Source organism: Mus musculus, chromosome 6 (assembly GCF_000001635.26).
Source record: "Mus musculus strain C57BL/6J chromosome 6, GRCm38.p6 C57BL/6J".
Lineage (NCBI taxonomy): Eukaryota > Metazoa > Chordata > Mammalia > Rodentia > Muridae > Mus > Mus musculus.
This window is the reverse complement of record NC_000072.6, coordinates 14,029,933-14,043,308: the sequence shown is the minus strand read 5'-3', so window position 1 is coordinate 14,043,308 and position 13,376 is coordinate 14,029,933. Positions and strand designations below refer to the sequence as shown.

Here is a 13,376-nt window from a genome sequence, read left to right as displayed (position 1 = left end):
CAATTGGGGAAGTGACTCCATGAGATCCAGCTGTGGTGCATTTTCTCAGTTGGTGATCAAGGGGGAAGGGCCCATTGTAGGTGGTGCCATCTCTGGGCTGGTAGTCTTGGATTCTATAAGAGAGCAGGCTGAACAAGCCAGGGGAAGCAAGCCAGTAAGGAACATCCCTCCCTGGCCTCTGCATCAGCTCCTGCTACCTGACCTGCTTGAGTTCCAGTCCTGACCTCCTTTGGAGATGAACAGCAGTTTGGAAGTGTAAGCAGAATAAACCCTTTCCTCTCCAACTTGCTTCTTGTTCATGATGTTTGTTCAGGAATAGAAACCCTGACTAAGACAAAGTGTATCTAGGTCTTCCCTCAAAGGTACTGGAATTTTCAAATACTTTTCTTGTGTTGGGTGTGGTCATTCACACTCCCTTTGGCATTTGTAAGTTTCATGAATCTATCTAGTCTTTATAATGATTCAAGACTTTTGAGCCATGTTCCCCCTGTTTCTTGGAGTCCAATTAATTATATAATTGATGTGTATGTAATATTTTCATAGCATGACTTTGAATCCATACTGCTTCTGTTTCTTCACACTTCTTTTGTCTGTCCTCTTGAAATTGGATGATTTCTATAGACCTTTCAGATTGTGATTTCTATCATTTGCCATCATAACTCTTCATGATTTGGCACTAAAATTTACAATTGTTTCATATTATATCTTTGTTAAAAGTCTCTGCTTTTTTAAAATCAGTGTCATACTTTCCATGAAGTCTTTAAATATATTTTAAAACTTGGTTTGCAATAGCTCCCTTGAAGTACTTCCTATAGTACATCTAGGTTGACTTAGAATTAATTTCAGTTGATTGATGTTAGACTCAATATGTGGCTTCCTGACCTTTTATTTCAGATCTTGTCAGTTTTATTTGAAAATTGGGCATTTCAAACAAAGTTTCAGGTCCCACGTGTCCAATTTTTAAATAGTAATTTCTTTCTTTACATAAAAATTCATCTTTTACACAAATAGCAATCTTTCCACATTAAAGGGGTGTTCTCTCTCTCTCTCTCTCTCTCTCTCTCTCTCTCTCTCCATCATTCTTTTCCTTTCCTTCCCCATTCCCAAATTGAAATGTGAATCTTGTGCTTTCTACATGCTACGTAAGTGGTCTATAACTGAACTACATCACTTAATATATTTTAACATTTTACACTGAAAGAAAATCTCATTTGGTTACTGTCACCCACAGTGGGTCTAAATTTGTTATACTCTTGCCTCAGCCCCCAGAGTATTTGGGATTGCAAAAATAAAGATGACAGACAGTCAAACAGACAGACAGGCATACAGACAGCAGACAAGAAGGCAACATATTTTGAAGAATATTAGCCTAGAAATTTTTAATAAACACTCAAACCCACAGCATTTATAATGTCCATCTTTTAATACCAGCATAGGGTATATCTTGAAATTGAATATTCTCTATTAATGTAATTTTTGGCTGACTAGTAATACTCCTACTCTTTAAGCATGTCTCAACATTAGACTGAATGTTTTGTTTATCAAAAATTTAACTTTGTACCTTTCTTATTCCTTTCAGAATTTAATCTTTAAAACTTTTATTAAAACTTTTAAAGTCAGAATGGTTCATCCAAGATTTTCTTAACCAATTTTTATCTCTTTTAATTACCAAATAACTTTGTATCATCCTCGTGATGTATTTCAATTTCTCCTTCAAATAATAATGATTTTAAATGGTTTTTATGTTTTGTAACAATAATCTTCCTGTATGCATTTTATTATACAATCTTTGAATGTTTTACATACAATTACTGACAATACTACTTTCTCATCCTTTAGTATAGTGGGTGTGGTCATTTGACTAAAATCCCATCAACGTGGCATAAGCAGAAATTATGTGAACTGTTCTATACCATAACTTACAAAACACACATGTTTTTAAGTTCCACCATTTCTTTCTGCATTCTTAGTCTGAACTGTAGTGGGTTTGAGGAAACAGTTTTCTTCTAAACATAACAAAGGAGTCACAATTACTCTAAATTTTAAAACAAAGTATTGTTGTCTGACATCACAGATCTACAATATGAACACTTAGTCACACTAAAAGAAAACTATTATTCTATCTTGTACAAGTCATCTGTGTTGTCATCCTTGTTTCCCATTTTTAGAGTAGGAAATAACAGATAAACAAGATTGAATCATGAGGTTCATGTGAAACCTAGGGTGCATATTTTCATATTAATTCATGTTTAGTATAACACAAATGGTTATATACAGAAATACATGTACATATACATAAATACACATACATATGTGAAGTATACACATGTATACTTCTTGCATCTAATAAGTTACTTATTTTGATGGTTTGAATACGCATAGTACAGGGAGTAGCACTGTTAGAAGGTGAGGCCTTGTTGGAGTAGGTGTGGCCTTGTTAGAGTAGGTGTGTCACTGTGGGTATAGGCTTTAAGACCCACATCCTAAGTGCCTGGAAGACAATCTTTTCCATGCAGTCTTCAGATGAAGATGTAGAACTCTAAATACATCCTGCACCATACCTGTCTGGATGCTGCCATGCTACCACGTTGATACTAGATTGAACCTCAGAACCTGTAAGCCAGCCTCAATCAAATGTAGTCTTTTATAAAATGAGCTTTGGTCATAGTATCTGTTCACAGCAGCAAAACCCTAACTAAGACAGTTATCTTGTGCATTATATGTATCCATTAGAATTTTATTCCAAAAGAAAAGAAAGATTTTTATTCCATCCATTTCTTATCTTCTATACTCACAATAGTATGTAGTGTGTAAGGAGTTTCAATATTTGTTGATTTAAATAAATAAATGAATATATATGTATACCTTAAAGGAAGGATTTGTCTCTACATGGCTAGATTATTTAACTTCAAAATAAGTTCCAAACCTAAAAATCAGTAATAATATTAACCATTATGCTTATGTCTGTTTGAATGAGAATGGTCCCAAAGGCTCATATATTTGCATACTTGGCCCTCAGTTGGTGGAACTGTTTGGGAAGAATTAGGAGATGTGTCCTTGTTAGAGAAGGTGTGTCACTTGGGACAGTCTTTAAGGTTTCAAAAAGCCCACTCTATTCCAAGTGTCATTCTAATAACTTCTGAATTATGACATATATTCTCAGCTACTACTTTAGTGCCGTACCTGTCTGCTACTATGACTATGATGGTCATAGACTCACCTTTTGAAACTATAAGCCTCATATGTCCTTCCTGCTGTAAGTTGCCTTGGTTATAGTGTCTCTTCCCAGCAATAGAAAATTAACTAAGACAATGTGAAAACATTTTTTTCAAAAAATTGCAAACACGTATTTCTATAAATATATGTCTCATCATTTTAGATAGATGTGTATTATATTATTTAAAATACCACTGTTTAATTATACTGGGAACTAATTATTTTAAGTTATAATAATTTTAAATGTATGATAATCTAAGCAGAAATACATACAGAGAAAAGGCAATGGCTGAAATCAAATTAATATCATAGACAAAAAGTATAGGGGAAAATACTGGATTTCCAAAAAAAGTCATTTCTATAGATTTTTTTAAACAAATGCTTATATAAATGAATGCTCTTAATTACAAGTAAGTCTCATTAGTTCTTTAATGAAGGTATATGAGAACTTGAAAAGAACAGATTTAAATAACTATGTGTACCAAAGAGAGTAAACTTTGGTTTCAAGAGTAGCCTACCATACAGATGCTTGTGATTTCAAGGTAAGCTCTCCTTCTAATTAGTCCAAAACACTGAATAATAATAAAAAAAAAGTTATTCTATATTTAGTTTCTGTGTTTTTCTTTTAAGTTTATAATTTGAGTTTTAAAATAAACTTCATTATATTATTTTCATAGATTAAGATGTTAACACCTCTCAAGGTAGTTGCAAATGTCTAGAGTTTATTTAAAAAAAATACCTACACAGACCACAGCAACATTTCTTTTCTTGTGTGTTCTAATTGCACATTATTTCATTTCTCCTTTGAACAGCTCTTGGAAACAACTACCAGTACTAATTCATTTTTAAACTACTCCCACTATTTGTTAATCATTTTAGCTCTTTGGATATTTTTTCATTTTAATTTGTTGTGTGAATCTTATGGAAAATGAAGTCCACAATCCATCTTATTCTCCTAAGGCCTAAATAGAAGGATGTGCTATATTCATGGATTAGAAAATTCAACATAGTAAAGATAAAAAATCTTTCCAAACTGATCTAAAAATTTAATAAATTTCAAATCAATATTGTAACAATATTTTAATTATTGAGATAATTTTTAAATATGCATATAAATACACAGATTGAATAAAATTAAAACCTCCTTAAATACCATATAGAAAAAAGTTAGAGGGTAAACTGGATTTGTTTACCTATTAATACTTTATTCAAGGCTAGATGGTGTTGCTGCAAGAATGGACAAAACCACTTAGAACAGAAGTGAAAGTCCTGACACAGATCTACCTTTGTAGGGGAAATTTTTCTATGAAGACAAGGTAGATGATGATCCTTAAATAAAAAGGACATTTTAATTGTACAACTTTGTAGGAAGAAAATAGATAGTCCCATTGATGCCCAACAAGCCCATCCTCTGCTACATATGCAGCTTGAGACATGGGTTCCTCCATGTGTACTCCTTGGTTGGTGGTTTAGACCCTGGGAGCTCTGTTTGGCTGGTATTGTTGTTCTTCCTATGGAGTTGCAAACCCCTTCAGCTCCTTCGATCCTTTCTCTAACTCCTCTATTGAGGGCCTTGTGGTGAGTTCAGTGGTTGGCTGCAAGCATCTGCCTCTGTATTTGTCAGGTTATGGCAGAGTCTCTGCAATATCAGGTTTCTGTCAGGATGCACTACGTGGCATCTGTTTTTGGTGATTGTATATGAGATGGATCCCCAGGTGGGACAGTCCCTGGATGGCCTTTCCTTCAGTCTCTGCTCCACACTGTCTCTCCATATTTGTTCCTGTGAGTATTTGTTACCCCTTCTAAGAAGGACCAAAACACCCACACTTCCTTCTTGAGCTTTATGTTGTCTGTGAATTGCATCTTGGGTATTACGAGCTTCTGTGCTAATATCCACTTATCAGTGGGTGCATACCATGCGTGTTCTTTTGTGATTGGGTTACCTCACACAAGATCAAAACACTAAATGCACAGAACAAAGAAAGATTTTTAAAGCTTCAAGGGAAAAGGGCCAAGTAACATACAAAGGTAGACCTATCAGAATTATATAGACTTCTCAACAGAGACTATGAAAGCCAGAAGAGCCTGGTCTGAGATCCTGCTGACTCAAACACTAATGCCAGCACAGGCTACTATACCCAGCAAAACTCTCAATCGACATAGATGAAGAAAGCAAAATATTCCAGGACAAAGCTGAATTCAAACAATATGTATCTACCAATCCACCTCTACAGAGGATCCTGGAAGCAAAACTCCAACACAAGAAAGGTACCTGCATCAAAGAAAGGACAAGATATTAAGCATCTCACAACAGAGCCAAAAGCAGAGAACGACAAGCACATAAAGCCACCTATAAAAACAAACATTTCAGGCACCAACAGTGGTCTCTAATATTTCTCAATAATAATGGACTCAATGCACCTATAAAAAGACATAAGCTAACAGACTGGATACACAAACAAGATCTAGCATTTTGCTGCATGCAAGAAACACACCTCAATAACAAACACAGACACTATCTTAGAGGAAAAGGATGGAAAAGGGGTCTTCCAAGCAAATGGTCCCAGGAAACAAGTAGGAGCTGGCATCTTAATATCCAATAAAATAGACTTTCAACCAAAAGTCGTCAAGCAATACTTTATATTAATCAAAGGGAAAATCCACCAAAGGAAAGTCTTAAATCTGAACATCTAGGCCCCAAGTGCAAGAACACCCACATTGATAAAAGAAACTTTACGAAAGCTCAAAACACACATGGAACCCCACACAATAGGAGTGGAAAATGTCAACACCACACTCTCACCAATAAACAGGTCATTGAAACAGAAACTAAGCAGAAGCACAATGAAACTAAGACAGGTATGAACCAAATGGATTTAACAGATATCTACAGAACATTTCACCCTAAAACAAAAGAATACTCCTTCTCAGCACCTCATGGTCCCTTCTTCATAATTGACCATATAATTGGTCTCAACACAACCTCAACCAATATAAGAAGATTGAAATAATACCATGCCTCCTACCAGATCACCATGAACTAAAGCTAGTCTTCAATAACAACAAAAACTACAGAAAGCCAACGTACACATGGAAACTGAGCAATCCTATACTCAATGATAACTTGGTCAGGGAAGAAATAAAGAAAGAAATTAAAGACTTCTTGGAATTTAATTAAAAAGTTGACACATCATACCCAAACTATGGGACACAATGAAAGCAGTGATAAGAGGAAAGTTCATAGCACTAAGTGCCCTGGTAAAGAACCTGGAGAGATCTGACACTAACAACTTAACAGCACAACTGTGAGCTCTAGAATAAAAGAAACAAACATAAGCAAAAGGAGAAGAACGCAGGAAATAATCAAACCCAGGGTTGAAATCAACCAAATAGAAACAAAGAAAACAATACAAAGAATCACCAAAATAAAAAGCTGGTTCTTTGAAAGAATCAACAAAATATATAAGCCCCTAGCCAAACTATCTAAAGGGCCAAGAGGCAGTACACAAATTAACAAAATCATAAATGAAAAGGGAAACATAACAACAGAAACAGAAGAAATTCAAAAAATCACTAGATCCTACTATAAAAGCCTATACTTCACAAAATTGGAAAATCTAGAAGAAATGGATGACTTTATAGATAGATAACATGTACCAAAGTTAAATCAAGAGCAGGTAAACTAAACAGGCCCATATCACACAAGGGAATAGAAAAAGCCATTTAAAAAACTCCCAACAAAAAAGAAGCCCAGGGCCAGATGGATTTGATGCAGAATTCTACCAGACCTTCAAAGAAGACATGTTACCAATTTTCCTCAAAATATTCCATAAAATAGAAAGAGAAGGAACACTACCTAACTTTTTCTATGAAGGCACAATTACTCTGATACCTAAACCACACAAGGACTCAACCAAAAAAGACAACTTCAGAACACTCTTGCTTATGAATATTGAAGCAAAAATACTCAGTGATATTCTGGAAAGCCAAATCCAAGAACACATCAAAACCATCATTCACCACAATCAAGTAGGCAGAAAAAGCATTTGACAAAATACAACACTCCTTTGTGTTAAAAGTATTGGACAGATCAGAAATTCAAGGCCCATACCTAAGCATAATAAAAGCAATTTACTACAAATCAACAGCCAATATAAAATTAAATGGAGACATACTTGAAACTATCTTGCTAAAATCGTGGACAAGAAAATGATACCTACTCTCCCCATATCTACTCAATATAGTACTCGAAGTGTTAGCTAGAGCAGTAAGACAACAAAAATAGATCAAGAGGATACAATCTGGTAAAGAGGAAATAAAGGTATCACTATTTGCAGATGATAAGATAGTATAGATAAGCGACCCCAAAAACTCTACCAGAGAATTTCTCCAGCTGATAAACAACTTCAGCAAAGTAACCAGATATAAAATTAACTCAAATAAATCAGTAGCCTCCCTTTATACAAATGATAAACAGGTTGAGAAAGAAATTAGGGAAGCAACTCCCTTCACAATAGCCACAAATAATATAAAATATCTTGGGGTAACTCTGACCAAACAAGTGAGAGACCTGTATGACAGTAACTTCAAGTCTCTCAAGAAAGAAATTGAAGATCTCAGAAAATGGAGAAATTTCCCATGCGTATGCATTAGCAGAATTAACAGAGTAAAAATGGCCATCCTATCAAAGGCAATCTATAGATTCAATGCAATCCCCATCAAAATTCAAACACAATTCTTCAAAGACATGGAAAGAGTAATTCTCAAATTCATCTGGAAAGCAAAAAAAAAAAAAAAAAAACAGAATAGCAAAAATGATTCTTAACAATAAAGAACAGCTGGGGGAATCACCATCCGGGACCTCAAGCTTTGTTACAGAGCTATTGTGATAAAAATTGCATGGTATTGGTACAGAGACAGACACTTTGTTTGATCAATAGAATAGAATTGGACACCCAGAAATAAAACCACACACTTACGAGGACTTGATCTTTGACAAAGATGCTAAAAATATGTAATAGAAAAAAGAAAGCATCTCCAATAAATGGTACTGGTCTAACTGGCTGTCTGTATGTAGAAGAATGAAAAATAGACCCATATTTGTTACTTTGTGCAAAGCTCAAATCCAAGTGGATCAGGACTTCAACATAAAACCAGATACTCTTAATCTAATGGAAGAGAAATTGAGAAAGAGCCATTGGCACAGGAAGAAATGTCCTAAACAACTCCAATGACTCATGCTCTAATGTCAAGAATTGATAAATAAGATCTCATGAAACTGGAAGGCTTCTGTAAGGTGAAGGTCATAATCAATAAGGGAAATAGGCAACCTACAGATTGGGAAAAAAATATCTCCACTAACCTCATGTCCAATAGAGAGCTAATATCCAAAATATATTATAAAGAACTCAAGAAGTAGTAAGGAGGGAGAGGAGCAATGGGATACAGGGATTTTCAGAGGAGAAACAAGGAGAGGGGATAACATTTGAAATGTGAATAAAGAAAATACTTAATTAAAAAAAAGAAATCTAAATTAATATTCAATCACTGTAAAAGCAAAACAAAACAACCTATGCCCGCCCCCCCCCCAAAAAAACCAAAAACCCAAACAACCCAATCAAAAAAATGTGGTATAGAACTAAACTGAGAATTCTCAACAGAGGGATCTTAAATGGCTGAGAAGCATCTAAAGAAATGTTCAAAATCCTTAGTGATAGAAGAAATGCAAATCAAAACAGCCCTGAGATTCCACCTTATACCAATCAGAATGGCTAAAATGATATCCTCAGGTAACAACACATGTTGGAGAGGATATCAAGAAAGAGGAATGCTCTGACATTGTTGGTTGGACTGCAAATTGGTAACCACTCTGGAAATCAACCTGGAGGTTCCTCAGAAAATTGGGAATAGATCTACCTGAAGACAAAGCTATACAACGCTTGGAAATATACCCAAAAGATGCCCTACCATGCCACAGGGGCAAGTGTTCTTCTATGTTCATAGTGGCATTATCTGTGATAGCCAGAAGCTGGAAAAAACCCAGATGTCCCTTGACAGAAGAATGGATACAGAAAATGTGGTTCATTTACACAATGGAATACTACTCAGCTATTAAGAAACTAGTACCCCGGAGCTCTTGTCTCTAGCTGCATATGTATCAAAAGATGGCCTAGTCGGCCATCACAGCAAAGAGAGGTCCTTTGGACTTGCAAACTTTATATGCCCCAGTACAGGGGAACGCCAGGGCCAAAAAGGGGGAGTGGGTGGGTAGGGGATTTGGGCGGGGTGGGTATGGGGGACCTTTGGGATAGCATTGAAAATGTAAACGAGGAAAATACCTAATAAAAAAATTCTTAAAAAAAAAAAAAAAAAAAAGAATGAGGACACCCTGAGTTTTACAGGCAAATTGATAGAACTAGACAATATCATCCTGAGTGAAGTAACTTAGACCCAAAAGGACATGCATGGTATATGCTCACTAATAGGTGGATATGAGAGAGAGAGAGAGAGATTACCCAAGATACAGTCCACAAAACTCAAAAAGTTCAACAAGGTGAAGTGTCCAAATGAGGATACATCAGTCCCACTTGGGAGGGAGAAGAAAGCAATCACAAATGGGGGGTCTTGGAGGGAAAGTGGTGGGGTGGGGAGTTGGAGGCAAGAGGGGAACCTGATCTGGTATTTGGTGAGGAAATAGGACTGAAGTCCTGAGGGCCAGCAGAAAGAATGGAAACAGACCACCTCAGGAGGCAGGAGGTTGGGTGGACTCTCTAGAATGCACCAGAGACCTGGGAGGTAAAATAATCTCAGGACTCAAAGGGAGGGACCTTAGATGAAATGACCAACAGTAGGGAGAGGGAACTTACAGAGTCCACCTCCAGCAGGAAGACAGAGCATCAAATGCGGGAGGAGTCCGGCATCCCACAGTCACAACTCCGACCCATAATTGTTCCTGTCTGAAAGAATACAGGGATGAAAATGGAGAGGAGCCTGAGGAAAAGAAGGTCCAGCGATAGGTCCAAAGAGGGATCCAGCACAAGGGAAGGCCCCAAGGCCTGACACTATTACTGAAGCTATGGAGCACTCACAAAAAGGGTCCTAGCATGACCGCATCCCAGAAGACTCAACAAGCAGTTTAAAGACTCAGAGGCAGGTAGTTGTACCCAACCAATGGACAAAAGCTGCTGATTCCTGTTGTTGAATTAGGAAAGGCTGAAAGAAACTGAGGAGGAGTGCCGCCCTTTAGGAGGACCAGCAGTCTTAATTAATCTGAATCCCCAAGATCTCAAAGACACTGGATCACCAAGCAGGCAGCACACAGCAGCTGATATGAGGCCCTCAATACACATACATCAGAGGCCTGCAAGGTCTGTATTCATTCAGAGATGATGCAGCTAACCCTCAAGAGATTGGATGCCCAAGGGAGTTCAGAGGTCAGGTGGGATAAGGGGTGGGAACATCCAAGTTGAGACAGGGGGTTGCAAAGGAAATATGGGATGTGGAGCAGTCAGAGTGTGGAATGGGGGAATAAAGGATGTAGTTTTAAAAATAAATAGTAAATAGTAAATGATATAAAGACTCAGCAAAAGAAAACATAAAGAGAGCTTTCCATATAACTGAAGAAACCAGAGGCCCTTATATTCAATAGGCTGGATTATAATAATAATTAATATAATAGTAATAACAATACCAATATTAGAGCATAAAGAATACAGTAAAAAATCTAATACATTTATAATCCGTTCCAGAAAAGAAGAGAGAATTGAGAATTGATTCTTTCATTGAGATACTTTTATGCTACTGAGATGAACATGATGACATTGAGGAAGACTAAAATCAGAATTTCCACCAGCACAAACTAGTAAGCTACCCCTCCAATGACATGTGGAAGCTTATATGAAAAGACAGAAAATGACCTGTTATAGTAAACACTATAGAAATTTGTTCAGCACACTAGTATGTATCTCTGAAGCCTAAACTTCACAGAACAGCACAAAGAAGTAGAGCCTGCACATGGGGAGTGTCCTGCAGCCAGGAAGCCTGGATGGGGAAACATATTGTCCTTCTTGGGAAGGTAAGCAAGGTTAGTCTCTATTCAGATAGACAGCAGCTGAGTGTTGTGCTAGAATGGTATGCTTTTCCTTGCTTTTCTAGTTTACCTTCAGTGTAAACAATTATTAGAAGTGGCTTAAATGAAAAGATGTTCTTGGTATACAGTACAGTATTGTATTGTATGTACAGTACAATATAGTATTATAACACTCACCAAGAAACACAGAGAGGCCCAAAGATGCCTTCCTAATACAAAGAGAATTTGCTGTGTGAACCGTTCAAAAAACACTTCAGTGTGTGTGTGTGTGTGTGTGTGTGTGTGTGTAAAATTGTAAGTTGGTGACTTGCTAATTTCAAAATTTATAATATTCCACTCTTTTCTTGGTTCCAGTGTGTTATACAGTGAATTAAAATATCCACACAATGTGATATGTGGACATTTTAATACACTGTATTTGAGAATTAGTGCTATTTTGAAATAAGAGCTTTCAATTGAATCAAGATAAGGCATGACATTGAAATATAATGTCCTCTAAGTTTTGTTGCGTGTGCCCTGATAAAGGAAGTAATATGAAGAAGCCCCACCATGTTGCTGAAGATACATGAAGAAGGCCATGTGTGCATGGAGAAGGATTTTATAGTGATAAAGATAAGAACTCAAAAGAAATGTGGTCCCAACCACCTCTGGACTTCAGAATTCTAAACTTCACACTAGGACAAGAATAAATTCTGCTGTTCTGTTATAATTACTCTGTTACAGAAACCCTAGAAAATCAGTTCACATTGGTTTCTCAGTGATGGTTGCTGTAGTTCTTAAGTTATAGGTAAGAAAAAAAATTCCCCTGTCCTCTTTCACAGTTAATATTTCATATATAACTTCATTGATACATTATAAATGTAATATACCTTGATGTAGTAATTTGAATGAGATGTTCTGCAGTCTCAGGCATTTGAACACTTGATCCCTAGCTGTTGGCGTTATTTGTGTCAGTTTAGGAGGTGTATCCTTGCTGGGGTAGCCAGTGAGGTTTCAAAAGCCATGTCTCATTCCCCATTTCCTTTCTCTACTTCCTGCTTCCCACTCAAGAAGTGATCTCTAAGCCCTCAGCTCCTATGTCCAGCAGGCATGTTTGGCACCTGTTGCCACACTGTAGCCATCATTATGAGCCCTAACCAAATAAACTCTTTTTTCTATAAGCTGCCTTGTTCGTGGTGTTTTATCACAGCAGCAGAAAAGACACTAATACACTTGGCATCACCTTTTTTCAGGTCTTTATCATGTTCTCTGGAAGTTCTGTATCTGTGGTTTGATTTCTGTCATTTAAATGAGAAAATTATTGGTCATTATTTCTTTAAATAATCTTGACCATAGTAGATTATAAGATGAGAATAGTTATAATAAATATCATAAGTACTCTTTTATCAATTAATCTATAGAAATCTTCTGTGAATTTTAAGCTGACCAAATGAAATGGTTTCTGTGTGTGTGTGTGTGTGTGTGTGTGTGTGTGTGTGTGTGTGTGTGTGTAGTATGAACATAATATGTATTATATTTGAAGAGTACATGTTTTGAGTTTTGGTTCTCAATTTAAATCTTTGGTGGTGTCTTACTCAGGATTTCTATTCCTGCACAAACATCATGACCAAGAAGCAAGTTGGGGAGGAAAGGGCTTATTCAGCTTAGAATTCCATACTGCTGTTCATCACCAAGGAAGTCAGGACTGGAACTCAAACAGGTCAGGTAGCAGGAGCTGATGCAGAGGCCATGGAGGGATGTTCCTTACCGGCTTGCTTCTCCTGGCTTGCTCAGCTTTTCTTATAGAACCAAGACTACCAGCCCAGAGATGGTCCCACCCACAAGGGGCCTTTCCCCCTTGATCACTAATTGAGAAAATGCCTTACAGTTGGATCTCATGGAGGCATTTCCTCAACTGAAGCTCCTTTCTCTGTGATAACTCCAGCTGTGTCAAGTTGACACAAAACTAGCCAGTACAGGTGGTATGTGAATGACTTTAGTCAACTTCTTTATATACATTACTGTTTTATTTTCTTTGTTAAATTAATGATAATATAAGTTACCTTATTCAATATATTTATTTAATTCATGT

The 13,376-nt window shown here is 36.6% G+C and overlaps 1 long non-coding RNA gene across 2 annotated transcripts in view; it reads right to left on the bottom strand.

Annotated features, from left to right (window-relative positions):
- Positions 1 to 13,376, bottom strand: part of Gm38767 — a 32,250-nt gene that overhangs the window by 7,466 nt on the left and 11,408 nt on the right. The window lies entirely within an intron of this gene.